This window comes from Mustela putorius, unplaced genomic scaffold (genome assembly GCF_011764305.1).
Source record: "Mustela putorius furo isolate JIRA1106 unplaced genomic scaffold, ASM1176430v1.1 tig00000589_pilon_pilon_pilon, whole genome shotgun sequence".
NCBI lineage: Eukaryota > Metazoa > Chordata > Mammalia > Carnivora > Mustelidae > Mustela > Mustela putorius.
Window position 1 is genome coordinate 8132019 of NW_025421425.1, and position 19303 is coordinate 8151321.

A 19303-nucleotide genomic window follows, 5' to 3' on the forward strand; every position below is an offset into this window, starting at 1 on the left:
ATTTTTTAAAATCCACTTTTGGTTAAGAAGTGAACATTTCCAGCTTACACGTGTTTAATTTGCTGTGGTCATATATGAACTGTAAATATCCATTCAGTGCCATAGTCTAGTGTTTCCCCTGCATAATTTCTAGCAAAGTTGAAGTATTGGGTTGACACTAAATTTAAAATATAGTTAAGTTCTGTTAAGTTTTTTCCCGTTAATTGAAAATGGACTTACCTTTCCTCAGTGGAATGCGGACGCACTTGCCTTTGGCAAGTGCCAAATTTGCCTTTAAATATGGTGGCATTTTGTCTTCTTGATTCTGGAGGAGAACCTTACCCCCTAAATCCACGCACAGGTCTGGGGCTCGATCCACCTTGAAGGAGGACTTGCAACTCCACCGCTTTCTTTGCTGGGGTGCTGGCAAACAGGAAAGCAATCCAAGCACAGCCAGAGGGCGCCAAAATGCCGCAAATAACAGTTCCAAAGGTTCGGATGGTTGCGGGAAGGTAAAATTGGCTTTTGTCTAATGAAACAGCTGCGGTGGCAAGCGTTGTCGTGTTATTTCTCGCATTTGCTTCTTGCCAATAGATAAGCAAGGTGGGTATGCAACGCCACCCTGACGGTTATTTTATGTCCCGGTGTTAAAGTGGCAGTGCCTGAAGCCACCCGGCACGTCGTAGGTGGTTGGCCACGGCTTTGACCTGTGCGCTTCTAGGCGGCCCGGGAAGGGTTGCCTCCACTATCCCAGTCTTCCCGGGAATTGGTTGCCCCTTTTAAAGCACAGACATAGAACACCGACGGTTCCTTTCCTCGGGCTCTTGTCCCTTCTCCCTTCTCGCCAAGTCCCGAGAGCATTCTTGCAGGGGCACGCCGCCCGCCCCACTAGGGTGGACCTCGGCGGTCGCGCTAGTCCCCAGCCGCAGACCTCCAGGCTCAGCCCAGCGTGCGAAGGCGCCGCCTGCCCAGCTCGTCTGGTCCGCCGGGGCGCCGCCCGGGCTTGCCTGCCGTTAGCCGCCACCCTCAACCCCGAGGACGTCTGCCTCGATGGGCTGAGGGGAGCCACCAGGTCACCCTCACCCTCACCGCCCGTCCAGGTATCGCAATCTCAGGCGGACGTCGCGCGCGAGCGGGATTAGGGTGCTGCGAAGGGTAGCAGGTGGCAGGGGGCGTCATTCATCACCTCGAGGCAGCCCCTTAAGACTGAGCGAGACGGAGCACTTCCTATCAAACCATTCCAAAGGGGGTTGAGATGGAGAGAAAGAGAAGAGACAAGGGCCCACAGACAGCCCTGGCGCGGCGGGGGAGGGGAGGCGGCGCAGGGCTGGGTGGGGGGGGGGGGCGCGGGAAAGGACAGGACAGGAGGAGAGGGAGGGGAGGGAGCTGGGGAGGGCGTGGGAAGCCCTCCTGGAGGGCAGATGAACCGGCCGGAGGGACGGGGGACGGAGGGGAGGGGAAGGGGACAGGGGGACCTCCGGGACGTAAGGAGGGGAGCGGGAGGGAGCGCAGTTGAAGGGAGGCGGGCGGGGCCCGAGGTGGAGGGGAGAGGAGGGAAGGGGAGGGGAGGGGAGGGAGGCGGGCGGGGTACGCGGGAGGAGGGAGGCTGGGCGGGCGGACGCGCCGGGGGAGGGCGCTGGGCAGGAAGGGGAGGGGGAGCGCGAGCGCGAGAAATGCAGAGGCTGCAGCGGCGGCGGCGGCGGCAGTAGCGGCAGCGGCGACGGCGGCGGCGGCAGCGCTCCAACTCGCTCCTCGCTCCGGGCTCCGCCGTCGAGCCGGGGAGAGAGCCTCCGCCTGCGGCCAGGCACCCGCCGGACGACGCCTGCGACCCGGGCCCCTCGGCGCCACCGCGCTCACTCAGGGGCGGCACAGGCACCCAGAGCCGGTAAGGAGGCGCGCCCCGGAGGCCCCGCCGCCCCCGCGGACCCGAGGTGCCGGGAGCCCGGGGGCTCCGTGCGCCGCCGCCCCACCTCGAGGCCCTTTGTTCTCTCCGCGCCGCGGCCGGGGGCGTGGGGCGCTGCGGGCCCGATTAGACGGCGCCCACCGTGGGGACCCTCCGCGAGGCTCCTGCCGCACTTCGGGGATTCGGGGGGATGGGGGCCCCCCGAGGTGGGTGGCTTCAGCCTCTTGCAGGGTGGGAAGGGTGTGGGGGTGGCGAGTCTGCTAAACGGAGTTGGGGGGTGGGTAACGTGAGGGAAGCTGCTCGTTAAGGAGGAAATTGGCGAATGCGAACCCCTTTAAACGCAGAGTCCCGAAGAGACGGTTGTGTGCGGCCGAAGGGAGCGTATCTGTCATCCGAACCATTCACAGCCCGAAAGAAAGCGCTTCGGTGCGCGGGGCGCAGCTGCCTGAGATGGAGGGTGGGGGTGGGGTGGGGCGGGAGTAAGGGGGAGAGAGAATACGGGGATCTGGTGTGATCCGGAGGAGGGAGGTGCCTCTTTGGTGTCACAAATGGGGTTCCTTGACCCGGGGGACTCCTGTCTCTCGGCCTGCGGTGGCCACGGAGCGCGAGGTTCCCACGACGACGTGCCTCCCGGAGCACATCGGAGCGGAGCCGAGCCGCAGCCTCGGACGCGGCCGCCCTGCTTTCCCACTAACCTGTGGGCTGTGTCTGAGCACTTCATTTTTACGGAGGTTTGGGTTCCGAGATGCGCTGGGCGTCTCCCCCCTCGCGGCCCCGGCGGGGAGGGTGTGAGCTTGAACCTGACAGCGCGCCGGCCCCCACGGCGCAGCCCCGCTGCGAGCGAAGGTTTGGGGTTTAGCAGGTTTTGCCGAAAGCGCTAACGCTGAAACCCGACGCCCGGTGCCTGCCTCCCGCCCCACGCCCTCCCTCCGGCCTCCCGCCCCCGAAAAAGAAAAGCGGCGAATCCCTGGATCCGTTCGCACACGCCACGCGCGGCTACTAACCGCATTCTTTTCATGAATATTCATCGAACGCTCGGCCGGGCTCCTTATCGGCGTCCCCAGAGACATTTCCGCCGCGAAACGAGCTCCGCGGACAGCCTCGGCCGGTGTAGTGTTCACCCGGCCGGAGTCAGCCCCGCGCGCGCGGGTGCATTTTTTTAGGACCTTGAGCGGGGTTGACACACCTCGGTCTCCCGCGAGGCCGCGAGCACATGTACGGGGGGTTAAAACCGAACAGGTTAGCGTCGAGGGGGTCGTTGGGCTGTAGGGGTGTGGATTCCCCTCCCCGGGATTACAGCCAGGGATAACCGATCTCAGTACTGCGGGCAAAATGAATGAATCGGGACTGTAATTACCTATTCCTTTGTCTTGGCCTCGCGCATGCGCCGGAGAGCAGGGTGTGGAGGGCCCCGGCAGCCGCGTCTGATCTCTCCATCACCCACCCACCCACTCCCTTCTGAAGCCGAGGAACAAAGGCGGTTGCCCTAAATGTTGCGTGAAATCCTTGGACACAAATGACAGTTTTTCCCCCCTCTGTGTGTGTGTCTTCTTTTCCAGGTCACCTTGCGTCTTTTGCTTTCTTAGTGATTTCAGTTGACGAAAAATAAGATGGTCCTTGGTGATGAGAGCACACTGTGGCTTAAATATTTTTGTGACCGAACCCTGTTAACTTTCCTTCCTAGTACTCTTCATTGTCCTTTTTTTTTTTTTTTTTTTTTTTTTCTGTAGCTTATTGCACTGCAGTGATGGTGGCCCTCGATTTGCATCAATTAACCATTTGACAGATTTTTTTTGCTGCTGATCCTTTGATTAAGGGACATTGGTTTCAAAACTGACAGTGGCTGTCTGCCCCTAGTGTCACTGCTTGGGAGAAATTAAGACATTTTGGCGTTTATAGGAACAAGATGGCCTACAAAACCCAGAACAGAGAAAATGGTTACCTTGTCAGAATCCTAACCCTGTTTTTCTTCTTGATTCTTGCCTCATTGTTTCACTAGGGATCCCAAAAGGCCAGCCCCATGGAGGTGAAAATCATTGGTAGGGGAGAAAGGAGGAAGAAGGCAACTAGGGCTGATGGGGTGAAGATGGTTGATGGAATTCATAATGCTTCTCTTTCTTTTTTTCTTTATTTCTTTTTTTTTTCTTTTCTGTACTGTCTAAAAGAAGCCATGATATATATACCTTTGATGGTCAATTTTCTTTAAAAAAAAAAAAAGGTGTATTATCCAGATTATGCACATTTAGATTTCTTTTGGGTTTTGGGGGCTACTTTAGTCTACTATCCAGAAGGTGACTTACGGATATAAAATAGCTAAATACGGTATTTTTGCAATGGCCCGTTTAGAATTTTATGTTTAAGTATTCTCCGTACATCCTGGTGGGACGATATCGAGCAGGCAAATGGAAGTCATCTCTTTTGTTCCTTTTAATAAGGGGATATTGATATTGATCACATTTAATATATCAGAACCTATATTTGGTAGGATAGCTGGCTGGTACCCACTCTGTTCCTTCGTATTGGGTGGCTTATTACAGTTTAGGGGGGTATCTGCAGTTTTTTTCTTTTTCTTTCCCCTTTAGATTATGTTTTTGAGGGAGAAGTGAGTTGGAATATAGATGGATTTGGATAGCAAATATATGCTAATATGTTCCAAATTCAGAGAGTCGTAGGTTTTTAAGCAAGTTGATTTTTAAACTGAATTTGGAAAAAACATCAGTTACCTTATTCTTTTATCTCGTTAGTTTTTTGGCCGTCCTTAGCAGGTGGAGCAAGGGAGCTAATGGGCCTTTTGACAAAAACGTGCCAACAAGAAGCATATGGGCAGTGGCATTTTTGTCTTTAACTGGTGCTCATGCTTTCATTATGGCGAACGGAAGAGAATCTTCTCTCCTGCTGGACCACCCTAATTTGAATGTCCGATGGAAGGGCTGTGGCCAAGGGCTGTGGCTCTCTGTCATTGGAGGCATCTTTACAATTTCACTGGATTTACCAGAACACATAATACTATAGTCGAAGATGTGATGTCTTCTGCCTCTTTAGTTTTGTGTGTGTGTGTTTTTTTTTTTAAACAAATTCACATTAAGAACAATTTAAAAACCATTTTTATTCCGTGGTCAGATAAGCAAAGTGTGGAAAGCTTCGGTTTGGGGGAGATTGGGTCACTGTGAAATGCTGTAAAAATGGATGTCTGCGTGTTATACACAGTAGTTTTGTAAAAACTTAAAAAATCCAAACATTTTTTAAGGTGCCACATAAGTGCACATGGGTGTATGCATTATATACATGCTCATATATACACATTATATATACATACATATGTGGTAAAATAAAATCTTATTAATGATAAGCTAAACTAGTTGGTGTAGAATTTTATATGGTTTTGGGTACTTTATAGTGCTTCATACTGGTCTTTGGAAAATAATCAATTTTTGGTCTTTCTAAACATGTATGTCAATGTGGGAGCCTAGGTAGCAAGTGTCCTAAGAAGCTCATTTCCAGTTTCTAGCAGTGTAAAACATACGGGTTGCCTCGAACATCTTAAATTAAGATGTTCATTTACAGGCTTAAAAACTCAGGTGAAACGCCACTGAACTTGAAAAGCTGTAATAAACAATGGTTACAAAATAAAGGACTTATGAAATTGTTCTGTCTTATTTTTCTGACCTCTTTTAAAATTTTGTTTAAAAAAAAAAATCCGGAAAAGGCCTTTGCCAACTACCGTGTCAGAAGCCATTGCTTTTGGTGTCTGGTTCTATTGAAAGAAATACTCTGATGTGCGTAGGCCTGTAGTTTACATGGAATTATACCTACTCATTTTACATCTTCTTTATCAAAGGTTGACATCTCAATGACCATGTTAGCTGGTGAACTGGAAGCCAAGTTGCGGCTGAGGGAAATTGGAGGACGTAGGCAAGCTGTTCTCTGGGAAGTGGGTGCCACAGCATCTAGGCTTCCATCAAGTTTTCTCAGCCCACCCAATCCTTTCCATTTATTCTAGTGTCTTAAGACTTCAGATAACCCAGTGCAACATGAACTTTATTCTTTGGCTTAATTATGGTAGATAAATAGTCAGGAAACAGCTTTGAGTTGTGATGATCCCAGAATTTTTTTTTTTTCCCCCAAAGATAAAGTACTCAGTGTGTTTTGAGAAGGTACATCTGGGATTGGTTCCCTAAGGCACAGTGGAAAGGAGCTGGTTTGAAAGCACTTAAAGACAGTGACTAAACCACTGTGGGCAAATGACTTCAAGCCTCTCTGAATTTAACTTAACTTTGGTTGTACCATTGGGGTAATAATTCTTATTTTCTCGCGTAATAAGGACCACACACAGAGCTAAAATGTGCCTAAGCACAATGGCTAGCTCTCGGAGGCTTCTTGACTTCTTACTTGACTTCTTACTCTTCATTTTCAACGGTTGTGTGATTGTCATCACTAACTCTTTCTGTATGTTGAGCTGTATTTTTGTCCCATGCTGATTAGTCAGGACCTGTGGGTTTCAGTGTATTCAGTTGGAAATCAGATATTTCAGTTTCAAAGATGCTCAAATACCATAATTACTAGCTACTGTTCTCATACATGTACATATTTGAAATTTAATGAGACACTGTATGGGAATTTGCCCAAAAGTGGATTGAATGAAACCAGGGTAGCCACCCTCATTGAATTTCCCATGGCTGCTTACGTAACTTGAGAGATGGCATTTACATTCTTACTGGAAAATACGGGGGTAGTCCTAGAGCCACAGATGCTCCCAGCCTGCCAAAGGAAGATTTCTGTTGAATGCTGTTCCCTCCATCACTATTAAGACAGACATCTAGGTAAGTGTCCAGTGAACCACATGGAAAGTAGAGGACCATATGGAATCCAGTTCTTACCAGGATATAGTTAAATTGCAGTTTTAAAGGCACAAGCCTGGGCGCCTGGGTGGCTCAGTGGGTTAAGCCTCTGCCTTCAGCTCGGGTCATGATCTCAGGATCCTGGGATCGAGTCCCGCATCGGGCTCTCTGCTCAGCAGGGAGCCTGCTTCCTCCTCTCTCTCTCTCTCTCTGCCTGCCTCTCTACCTACTTGTGATCTCTGTCTGTCAAATAAATAAATAAAAATCTTAAAAAATAAATAAATAAATAAAAAATAAAGGCACAAGCCTTAGCAACACTGATTAAACAGCTTTCTCTTGTCCCCCCCTGGAAGTCAGAAATCGGCTGACACGGATGCAGAGAGAGTCCTGTGGTGGATTTTCCTTCTTCCGCAACCTGAGGATTTAAATAACCTAAAAAATCAGGCTTTCTAAAGGCGGCAGATTTTTTTGAACAAAAACAGGAAAGCAGAGAGTTTTTTGACTAGCTAAGGCTGTTGGTGAGGGGAGGTTGCAACTGAGCAGGTTTCAGAGTCTGGGAATAAATTCCTGAAAGCTTTGGAAATTTAGAAATAGAAACCATCTGCATGCACACCAGGGGCCCAGGCCATAAGAAAACATTTCAAGATAATATAGAAAACGGCATTTAGTGGGGAAGGCAAAGCATTTGCACAGTATTTCCTCCTTATCACTTAGACATTTTATGAACTTTTTTTGAATTATTTTTCTTCATATTTTCAAAGGGACTGGATTTCACTGGTTTGTTGCTTAAACTTCTCTTTGAAATATATTTCGGCCATTGCTTGTACAGGGTGTGAAGGGTATGATATTTAGAAAAGCCTGATTTGGAGGGTTGGGTATGGTAGAGTTGGACTTCACTGGGTTGTTTACTAGCTGTGAGGCCTTGGGTAAATTGCTTAACTTATCTGTGCCTCAACCCTCAAAAATCTGTAAAATGGGGGTTACTCTATTGGGTTGTTGTAGGGATCAAGTGAAATCATCAAACACCTAGGACACTGTCTCATGTATTCCGCATGACTTTGTAAGGCCCAGTCACCATAAAGTGGTGAGCAAACCAGCTTTCCCTCTATGTCTCTAGCTATTCACATACTTGTCCAAGAGGTCATCAAACAGGTCTTGGACAGAAGTTGGTAGAACGTTGGTAGAACGTAGAAGTATGTGGTCTAGGAAAACACGCCAGGTGTAGCCATGATACCTCGAATATGTTGCCTAGTTTCGGAAGTTCAGACTGAGTCGATGAAGACAACCCCAGCCTCCGTATTGAACTGCTTTTAAAATGGGGCCAAAAAAAGTGAAAGCATCAGAGAAAGGTTTACTGTTTTGATAAGGTTGAGATCTGGGCAACACTGGATGACCTGCGAAGTAGACACAATGCATTCAGATTCCTTGAAGTAGGAAGTTTGTTGGGTCCTGAACAAGATGTACTTGTCTGCATTTGAAAGGAGGGTTTTAGTCATTGGTACAAAGATCGACATAAACCAATCTTGATATTTAAAATTGGGAAGACACATGGTTTACACTTGGCCAATATCCCTACCACCCCATGCCAAGAGTAAAATGTGTATTATTCAGGAAGTATTATTATTGTCACCTACCTGGTCACAGAATTTTTGAAATTACCATCATGGAGACCTGTCATCCTGGCTTCTTAAAAAAAGCAAAAAGGAAGTTGGGTTTGGTGAATCCTGGGATCACTGACCCTTTCAGGCCTTTAATTCAGGGCTCTCTGCCCAAGTGGTTTGTGTTTTTCCTCCTGGACACTGAGTTTTGCTGTTAGGTGAAGGTAAAGTCATTGTCATTTTGGTTAAATCATTTTCTTTCTTTCTTTTTTTTTTTTTTTTAAGATTATATCTGTGAGGGAGAGAATGAGTAGTGGGGGGGAGAGGGAGAAGCAGGCTCCTTTCTGAGCAGACACTCCAATGTGGGGCTCAGTCCCAGGAGCCTGGGATCATGACCTGAGCCTAAGGCAGGAACTTGAACCTACTGAGCCACCCAGGTGTCCTAGTTAAATCGTTTTCTAGTTTTTTTAAAAAGTTTTTTGAATCTTAGGGATTTAGGAGGGAAATTTTATTTTCTCCTCTGTCAGGTGTTCACTGTAGGAAAGGTTTTAGATATGGATGTTATGTCTTTTAAAGTTTTCCTCAGTGAAAGCTTTTTTTTTTTTTTTTTTGCTGTTAATCTGGAGAAGTTGAAGGATGGGGGAGGACATTTGTTGGTATTTCCTGTATATCATATTCTCTAATTGAATTTCAAAACCATAAAATGAATTTTACCCAGAAGTAAATAAAAAATGGAGGGCTCCATAATGTAGGTAAGACTGTAAAGCAAATAGAAAGTGCTAGAATTCAAATCCATGTCTGATGGCCCTCTCCTCCCCAGTGCTACACTGTACTTTCCATTAAGCCTTGGACGTTTTATCTTACGTCAGACGGACGTGGGATAAAGGGGTGACCTCCTAACATATCAGCATTTTCAGTTTGGATTTAGAGAGAGTTGTCCTAAGTTCTTCAGTGAAAAATTACTTATCTAGGAGAGATATGATGCAGAATAAATATTTAGTCACTGAATACATGAAGTTGACCTGTAGATTAGAAATGCTTCTTGTTAGAGTGAACAGGAGCTAATATCCTTAAGTCCTCCTTTTCTTGGATGGCGATGATGATGATGACGATGGTCATGGTGGTGGTGGTGGTGAGGACTCTTAGATGGATGTGACTTTGGTTGGCCCCTTCACTTTCCTTATTACCCTTCACTGGTGGAAATAAGTGCTTGAATGCCTTCCTTGTAATTCTGCCCTTGAGATACTAATCAAGATACTACTTGACCCCCTTCCTGCTCCGTACCTAGCGTTGCCTGATGCGAGAAACAGACTGAATCCCAACGTTGTGAACCCATTTCATTCTGCCTCTGCAGGATTCATTTAGGGGAGTTTGGTGGCTGCTTTTAAATACTACTACCCTGGCTACCCTAGCCTCAGCCTTTTGTAAATACCTTGTGTCATCCTAACAGAATGTTTGAAAGCTCATGACCGACACTTTAGAGCTCAGAAGGATCTTAGAAAAGTCGGTGGCTTACTCAAAAGTCTTGAGCTGGTTAGTGGCGGGTGGAAAACCAGGTTATTTCCCAACAAAGCCTTCCTCCAGCTGCCCCTCCCTTCTGTGGAATTGAGTCAAACTCTTACTCAATTTCTGCAACTTAAATTCCTGCCATGCTTGTACCCTGGTACCATTTTTTGAAAATCCAGTCCTGATCCTGGGTGTCTGTTCCTGCCCATCCTCTTCTCCCTGCCTCTGCAGAAACCATCTCTTCTGCCTTTGATGGACCCACTGATGGGACTTGTCTGCGGAGAGTCCCTGCTGTTCTGCTAGCTGCATGCCCTCTTTCCTCTTCAGCTTATCTCTTTTTTCTTCTTGCGTCATAGGCACGTGACTTCCTTCATAGGCCAAAGCATTTATGGCATGCATTAAAATAACTTGGTTAATAAAACTAAATTTTGGTGTCAATATCTTTGTTTCCCTCCTTAAATGAACCGGGTGCTAGCTTGGGGGGCTGCAGAGAGAGGGTACACAGTTGAAAAGAAAGCCAGTTGGCTTTAGACTCATGGTTGGTGGTGGTGGGGGGGTGCTGTAAAATGAGTGGAACAATCCAGAATTGGACGCTGGGGATGCTGAGAGTGTCTTGGCAGATCCAGTGTACAATGTTGTGGAGAAAGATGGACACCAGCTTTTATTACTAGTGTTATCTGGCCTCCTAGTTTGAGAGGTACATAAAACATGAGGTTTAATTGTTTTTCTTTAGAATTACCATTTATAGTATTGGGACCGACTAGAGGATTTGAAAGTGCCGCAAGGTTCTGAAGTAGCCATGAAAATACGGCACTTAATACGGTACTTAAGTTGTTGCAAACATTTTGTAAGGCTTAATAATCAGGCTTTTGAAACTTCTGTCAGCCTTGTAAAAATACGTGGATTTGCACTCCGAGAAACCGTGGTAAGTTTACCTCTGATGAGATGCAGTTTTCATCTCCTATTTTAAGTGATCTGTTTAGACGTTTCAATAAGTGGAGAATAAGCTTTGGTGAATTTCTGTTCTTCCCAGGGAAGCCCGCAATATGGAAGTGACTTCACAGTTTTAGTAGTGCTTTTAATTACTACAGTTTCGTAGGTCAGAAATACAGTCCCAGAATAAATCCAAGTGAAAACCTCTTTTTTAAGTTCTCGAAGAAACAGACCTTAGAGACCAGGCTTTGCTGGTTGAGCTTCTGAATTACAAGTTTCCTAGATTGCTTGGCAAATCGATTTTGAACAGACCCACTTCACTTACCTGTTGACCTCTGTTCAAAACACCATTACCACACAGACTAATGGAATAGCCAAGTTAAATAGTAACACCAATTAATTGGGGAAACACTGTATCAAAAGAGAAAACAACAGCAGCCATCTAGTAACTGTAAGAACCTCCCGCCTTACTTAAGGATATGTAGAAGGAAGGTCTTGGGTCTTCCTGGAGTATTGTCTCAGCTTCTCTGGGCCTGTAGAAATCTGTAGGGGCTGGAGGAATGTTTGCTGTCTTTGACCTTTACAGATGTTCTCAGCTGTTGAGTACAGAATAGCAGCATCTGTATTCGCCTTGGGCATATTTGAGATGGTTGTGGAAAAGGCAGATCTAGAGAAGTCAGTGATCTGTAGGCGGGAAGATGAGAGATACCTTTCTGCCTTCCGTTATCCTGCATTTCATCAAGGAGGTAGGGTAAGGAGACGTGACCACGTGGGCGTTTACTAAAGACATTCAGATGATTAAATAAGGTGGTCTGGAATCTTCTCTGGATGCTTCATTTTCTTAAGGAAAAAAGAATCTCAACAGTTGGTGGTGACAATAGCTCCCGAGGCTTCTCCTGGTCACCCAACCTCAGCGAGCAATGAGTAGTAACCAGTAACGCCCTGTTGACAGGGAAGTTTGTTAGACTGTGCTCAGATTTCTTCGGTAGCCCTGATAATCCTTTGTCCAGACCTTAAGCCTTGAATTCCCAGGGCTCACCCAACTGGACTTTGGAAACCCACGCGGTTCTAGAATTTCCAGTGCTTGGCTTTCAGACAAATAGGAACAGGTGTTTGTAACACTGTTCTTCACAAGGTGGTTAATACAAGATTAATAATGTTTTCTCAGGTTAAGTGTTTCTTCACGTGACTACCATCTGAATGTCATTCTTCTCCCTCCTCCAATGCAGGGGTGGGCTCATGATCGAAAAGCCACCCCGAAGGTTTCTTTGCCGCAAGAGACAAAAACATTAATAGCTCACTCCATTCCCCTCCGCCTTTTGTGTTCTAACTGGCTTTGTTTCCGCCATCCAGAGAGTTTAGCTTTATTTCACCTGTACTACAGTCTCTTAGGGTGGAGGTCATCCTGGGAGACCCCTGATGGCCCCAAGGGAATTAAAACACATGATTTCAGTAAGGTAAGAGCGGTCGTTTTCAGTGGAACAAACACGGTGGGAAAGAAGTTTTCCTAGTATCTCTAAGACCTCATGTTTAACTTTCTACCAACTCTGAGTGCAGGGAATGTTACAAAAAGTGAATTTTTGGAAAAGTGAATATGAGTGTTTATAGGCTTCACTTCGCTCCCCCACATCCAAACAACCCTGTCCGTTAGCCCTTCTGCTTTATAAAATACCACTTTGTTAGACATTGAACTTGAGTGCTGTCCATACTAGCACAATCTCTGACTGTATCCTCGCTTCTGGCAACAAATCCTAGGATGCTCGGGAGAGCAGGTATTGGTTAGAGGGAGCAGTTGGCAAATTAGGACAGATGAACTCATGTTCCCCTTTAACTTGCCTTCTCTAAGCCAATGCCTCCTATTTTCAGTTCTCCTTCCTGTATTGATTGCCATAGGCTAGGCATTCTACCAAAGGAGAATCTTTTGTCGCTCCTTTCTATAGTGAGGTAGCCAGGAATCTCAGATAAAGGGTAGAGAAGTCCAGAATGATGTAATACTGCAAAAAATGTGACTCTGGTCGCTAAGGGGAGTGGAAAAAAAAAACAACCCCAAAACTGGAAGGCAGTTTCGAGTTGGGCATGATTAGTGTTGGAAGAGGATGTAGCCTGGGGGAGATAGAGGTGGAAAACCCCACCAAACCCAACCCAACCCCTTAGGGCATGTAGACAGTTGGTAGTCTTGCACGTGACAAGGCTAACTCGGCAGACCCTGGCACGGAAGCACTTGTTTGCATAGTGTACCTGGTAGAGAAATCATCTAACTGCTTACAGGAAGGTGTTAGAATGTTGCAATGCACTGTGGTGAGTGCTAGGTTTCATTGTTCCAGTTAAATCTGATTCTGAGAACCTGCTGAAGGATCTCCCGACCCAAGGAAGGATCTCCCGACCCAAGGAAGCAGTTCGGTCTTGCGGGGGGGGGGGGACACTTGTGCAGTGGCATTCCTTGTTAAATACTGATGGTGCATAAGATGGTTCTGAAAAGGAGGAAGGGGCTGTACTTGGAAGTTTTTTGTTCGGTCATTTTGCAGCCATGTGTCTGGCCGGAGAGAGGGGAAACACCCAATCCTTTTCTGCTTCTAGAAGTGTCTGGATTCCCTGTGTGTGGGCAGGATTTCTGGTAAGTACAAAAAGTAAGCAAAACTACATTGTGGCAGGTCAAGGGTCAGTGACGCCTTGTCAGTGGATCCCCACTGCTCCCTCCGTCTGAGGTTCATGTGACAGAGGAAGGGGTACCGGGGACTGTAGGAGACACCAGTGCTGTGCTCCTGCCTATGTCCTCTGGCTGCCATTATGCAATACCACATGCTGCATGGCTTAAACAACAGAAATTGCTCTTCTCACAGTTTATGGAAGCTGGGGGTTCACGATCAAGGTGTCGGTGTATTTCGTTTCTTCCAGAGTCTCTCTCCTTGGCTTGCAGAGCTGCCCTCTAGCTGGGTCCTCCTGCATTCGAGGGCACACACCTGTCCCTGTGTCTCTGCCAAGCACAGCAGTCCCACTGGGTGAAGACCCACCCCAGTGGCCTCATTTTAGCTTCATCACCCGTTGAGAGACCCTGGCGCCAAATACATTCACATCTTGAGGTCCTGGAGGTTACAGCTTCAGTGGATGGATTGTGTGGAAACACAGCTCAACCTGTAACAACTCGTGCTTGGTATTAAGAAACAGTGAGGAGCGTTTGAAAGTCCTATGCAGAAAGCTGCTTCACCGGTTGCTACCCTCGAGGAGGAGAGTGGAGAGAATCAACAGTGCTTGAGCCCCTGGCTTGGTCCTCACCAACCCATGGGGGGCAAACATAAGAGCCTCCACTTGACATGAGATGAAGAGAAGTTAATCTTCCCCAAGAGTCACATCACCAGAGAATGGCAAACCTGGTATAAGATTCGAAAGTCCTGTTTCTGTGGCATCATTGTCCTGGGGGCGGCAAAGGGTGTAGGCAGATCCTGTCCCCTCTGTTGTGTGCGTGATGGACTTGGGTCCATGCCAGGGGCCTTGGAATGAATCCTCAACACAGTGCCCTAAGCTGTTGCCACCAACTGGTCACCATTAGCGCGTGGCCAGACAGCCTTGTATCATGATTCTTTGCCTCTGCCCGAAGGCTTTCCCATTTGGATGTCCACATACCCAAATGTGACAAGAGAGTGAACAAAGGAGTGAGAAAAAGATTTCCTTAGAACAGTGTAAAGAACTAGCTAGTCTTGAGTAAATGAAGATGGAGTTACTCGGGGAAGGCTCTCTTTAGAAAGCTCCTACCAAGAGTGACCGTGGCAGAGAGACCTTACTGTAGACGGAAGAGTTGAACAGATGCATTGGCCAATTTGAAATCCTCTTCTAGCATCAAGGCTTATTGGTAGGGATAAGCCTACCAATTCATAGGGATTGGTAGGGATTCACCACACACAATCTTACCATGGAGCAGGTTTTAATAGATGGAGGTGATGGGAGACGGGGGTTTTAACAAAGGCAGGTGTGGGAGGAGTGGGTAGAGATCTAATGAAAGATTTACCATACAGTGGGACTCTAGCAGGTGGAAAATTAAGAAGTGTCAGGAATCCTACAAAGTCTTGATGACTGCTGACATCAAGGCTAATAAATTTTGGGTCTTTCCAAGCAGTAAAACAAGTAGTGATACTGAGGGGATTTTTTTGAGGGACATTCTCAACAAATGTGGGTGTGGGGTGGGGTTTTGTCTCCGCTGAATGTCACACTTGGGAGAGACTCTTTCTACAAAAGCAATGTGCCGTGTTTGAGGTACCCTCTGGAATGATTCAGCCATTGCCTTGGCTGTTTAAAATTTCAGGTCACGTCATGTTGTGTTAACTACAGCAATAAAAATATTACTTCATTAATCCACCACGAAATTGAATATAATAATTCCGTTTTATCAGACAGGATAAACCACGGGCCCTAAAATAATTGAAAGTTGGTGCTCTTTAGTTTCTTTTTAAAAGCTTAGATTACTTTCTGCATAGAATGTGCCATAAGTAGTAGAATTTTTAATTTTAACTCTTTAATTTATGCAACGTCTCTTTCCAAGCAGATGTCCGTGGTCCGCAGTTGAGCGCTCATTCTTGGCCGGTCCCTTCTCCTCTCATTGCTGAACACTGGGCTCTTCTGGTAACAAAGCTCTGAAGTGCGCCGTGTCACTGTCTCTCCGTCTGTTCAGTAGCCTCTACTCTAAGCCGTGAACCTCGCAGAAGCTTCTCTTCCTCTCCTTGATGACCGCCCTGATAACTCGTCTATATCTGAACATGGCATCCCTCTGCCAAAGACTTGATATCATGACTTTCTGGTCCACTTAGAATAAACTATAAAAATCCTTGCTGATCTGCAAGTCCCCGCACATTTATCTTCTAGTTTCCTCTTCAGACTCCCTCCTGCTTCTCTCTCATCCGCCCTCTGTTCTCGGCCATATGGCCCCCCACGTGGTTCCCCCTGTGCTGCATGCTGCCTCTTGCCTACTCTCTTCTGCCTGGAATATTCTTTTCCCACTGTCCAAGTATTCTTCAGTGAAATGCCGCTTTTTCAGAGATGCCTCCCCTGCCTGTCCCCACATCTCTTGGAGCACTTGGTGTTTTTGTTCTTGCATTGACGGAAACGGATGTGATTATTGAGTATCTCCACTCTTTTGGATGAAGAGACCAGAAGGCAGGAATATATTGGTTTTGTTGACCCATAACCGTGTTCTAGGACAGTTCTGATGGCAGGCACTCCATGTTTGTGCAGTGTACGAGGTTGCCTACTGCACATTATCTTTCTTCTGAAAATCACCTTTGGCAGCAGAAAGGGCTTCATTTATGGACACTAAATTTCACCTCATCTGTTGTGCTTACTAGGAAGATGAATATCTGATGAACTCCAATTAGTGTAATTATCCTGTTTCGAGGCAGTAAGTTTAGTAGTAATTGTTCTAAAGCCCCGAGACATTACGAATAATTGGTACTAATGGCTTATGCCCTGTAAGCCTCCTCCCTAGGTAGGGTCTCCAAGTAAGAATGAAACTGTATTATTGGTGAGAAAAAAAGCACCATTACACTGTGGAATCTTTCTGGAAATACAGCACAGCGGGGGAAAGCTGGGGCTGATTACAGGTACCTTCTTCTTCCTTTCCTCCAAGTGCCTGGATGGAATCCTGGTTCGCACTGGATCGGTCAGGACTGAACAACTTAACTAATGCATTACCTAACAGCCCCTGTGAAGTTGGGCGTGTTGGGCCCCCCAGATGGTGTGTGGTTTTAAATCTTCACGCCTTAGTTGATCATAATAAGTAAAAGTGAGTTCAGCCCCGATTCTGTGCTGTAACCACTTACTCTAACTTGTACATCCTCCAAGCTTGAAGCTTGCAGCTTGCTTCGTTCCTCGTTGGATGTCAAGTTTCTGGCTCAGAACCTGTGGTTGCAGGAAGGGCTGAATGCATGGAAAGGCATGTTTCCTTTGGCCACTTGGCATCAGTCATTCTATACAAACAAATAAGGCGTATTTCATATTATTTGTTTTGCCTTCAAGTCCAGGAACCAGCTGGTAATGAACCTTTAGCAAACATCATAGTGTTTCCTTTAGGGGGTGGGGCGTACACAGTTAAGAAAGCACTTGTAATTCCCCCTTCCCCTCCTCATTTTCATACTCTGCTTGATGGTCAACATTCAACTGTCATAGCCGCCTCCAGGAGCGCTGTGCTTTAGTTGAAACTAAGATGTTTAGAGCAATAAATACCGTCAACTCTTGAGATCTCTCACAGATCTGTGCCTAGTTTCCTAAAGCTGAGTCTTGTACTGATGGGATTCTTATTAAATAAAAAAAAAATGTTGGTAGTTTTTTACATCGATGTAAAATCAATTTTCAAATCAATCTTTAAGAAATAATAATGCAGGGTTTCGGTAAACTTGTGTCTGACAGAAATAATTTACTCATCCTAAAATGTTTCTGGATATTGATCTTTTCATTTGCAAAATTCTTCCTGTAACAGGTTTCTTTTTACGTATTAAAGGCTGTAGTTGAGATGATCACAGTCTTCGTTGCCTACATTTGTGAGCTGAGGATGGGCTGCGAGACCCTCTGTGTGATTTATACCCTACACACTTGCTACTAATGCTATTAAATCAATACTTCATCTTTAAGGGGTCTCATTTTGAATGAATTCAGTTTATGGATTAGCCAGTGGCATTCTCTGCACCTGTAACCTTCCCCTAACGCCCCTCAGCTCGGCCTCCAGAAGGGCACTTCTGCATCCATCAAGAGGAGCTAGCCATCAGGAAAAGGGAGAGCACAGCTGGAGGTGGTCTCATCCTTAAGGTCAAGCCCGTTAGATTTCAATTGGGTAGTGGAATAGGAAGGGCAGTGGTCACTCTTCGCAGTAAATTTTTTATCTTAGGCACTATTGAGGCCCCCTGACTTCACGTTCTGTTTGGAACCCTTGGCCCCATTGTAGGTTAGGTGCTCAGAAGGTGGCATTAGCTGGCAGGACGTGGTGTCCGTGGTTGAGCAGGAGTCCTGACACAAACTGGCTGCTGTGTATTTCCGAACAGTTTCCTAGATGGTATTTCCATCCTTTATTTTTCCTTGATCCCGATGATGTGACTTGCGTTAAGGAAGCCCAAGCAGTATTGCTGTGGGTGTTCAGATTTGGTCGTCTTCAAACTCCAGGGAATTCATGTGGGCCTCGGTCTTTGGCTGTCGTGAGCACATACTTCCCCTCCCTCCTCTTCTGCTTTGTAAACATGTTTTTGGGGGTCGATGGCACGTGATGCACGCTGACACATTTGCAGCCATAAGTAAAAAAACTATATATAATGTATATATACACACACACACATATATATAGTTAAAACATACAAATATTGTTTTTGTGGTGAATGTATCCTTTATTTAAAGATCAGTGTGGAGACCAAGCTCCTGAAAAGCCCTTCGAATGAGCAACCGATGTGGGATTCATCTGCTGTTAAAGACAACATGGGAAAATGCAAACCACATCCAACTGTTGCAGAATTACTGTTTGTTTATTGAATGAGCTGGGAGATGCAAAGACCGGCGTCCTTCCTTGAAGGAGCTTAGAGCTGGGGAAGGCAAACAAGCACACCAGTAATCACAGTGAGACAAGTGTTGGTCTCTAGATGCGTGAGACAGCCGTTGATTCTACCTTTTCTCTTTTCTACCTGTGTGTCCCTGGACCCGCCTCTTTCACTCGACTAAGCCATGTGAGATACTCCCAAGTTCAGTTGGCAACTGCTGAGTTTTCTGTGAATATCACTTGTGAGCGTGTGGAATTCAGGATTGATTTTGTTTCATTTAAAGGTCTTAATTTTCTAAAGATAGAAAAGACATTTATGTATCCTACATTTCCATCCAAAATAAAGCACTCAAAGGATTAGAAATGGAAGGAAGAGCCTTCCAAAAAGTTAGTAATTAAAACACAGTAAGAATATACTTTGTGTCCTTACCCTGCAGTGCCTGAAGGACCTCTTGGGGCAATGTCCCCAGGGCACTCTGACCTGTCTGTCTAACCGCACTGGCGGGGTGGGTACTCAGCTGGAGACACTGAGGGAAGAATTACTGTTGTTCTCTCCAGAAGATTCTAGGGAAAGCTCACGGCAGTGTGCAGGATCCTTCAAATTGTTACTCCAGGGAAGCTGACTTCTTGAATCTAAGGTGTAAGTGGTGTTTGTCCTTTATTCCGGAGAGCGAAGTAACCCCTAGGAACACAAATTGGGGGTGCATGGAAACAACTCTGAAATTACACATCACCTGTGATACAAAGGGGTATCTCTGTACAGAGAAAACATGTAGAGCTTCTTCATGAATTGGGTAAGTGTGTAGTGCTAGGGAGGGCAACAGATTATTTTTCCCTTAATATTTTGTTACAGGAATTCTATTTCCCTCCATGTATAGTCCCTTTCGCCCAAAAGTGCTGGTTTTTATGGACTCCTAAGTTGCAAAGAGTTTACAGAAGTAGCTGAGACTCTCGAACGTGATTTTTTTTTTTTCTTTTTAATCTCAACAAAGTTAGGGCAGGGTTGGTAGTCAGTCTCTTACCATGCCTCTGGCCTTAAGCT

General features: G+C 46.3%; 1 protein-coding gene across 2 annotated transcripts in view; it reads left to right on the forward strand.

Moving 5' to 3' along the window:
* The first annotated feature begins 939 nt into the window (after window positions 1-939).
* Window positions 940-19303, forward strand: part of BASP1 (brain abundant membrane attached signal protein 1) — a 55314-nt gene continuing 36950 nt past the window's right edge. Inside the window, exon 1 of one of the 2 annotated variants that reach the window (XM_045082034.1) lies at window positions 940-1079. The gene's annotated coding sequence lies outside the window, so the exon portion shown is untranslated. Of the gene's footprint in view, window positions 1080-1646; window positions 1865-19303 lie in introns of those variants that run through there. The other variant, XM_045082033.1, reaches the window with a different exon arrangement.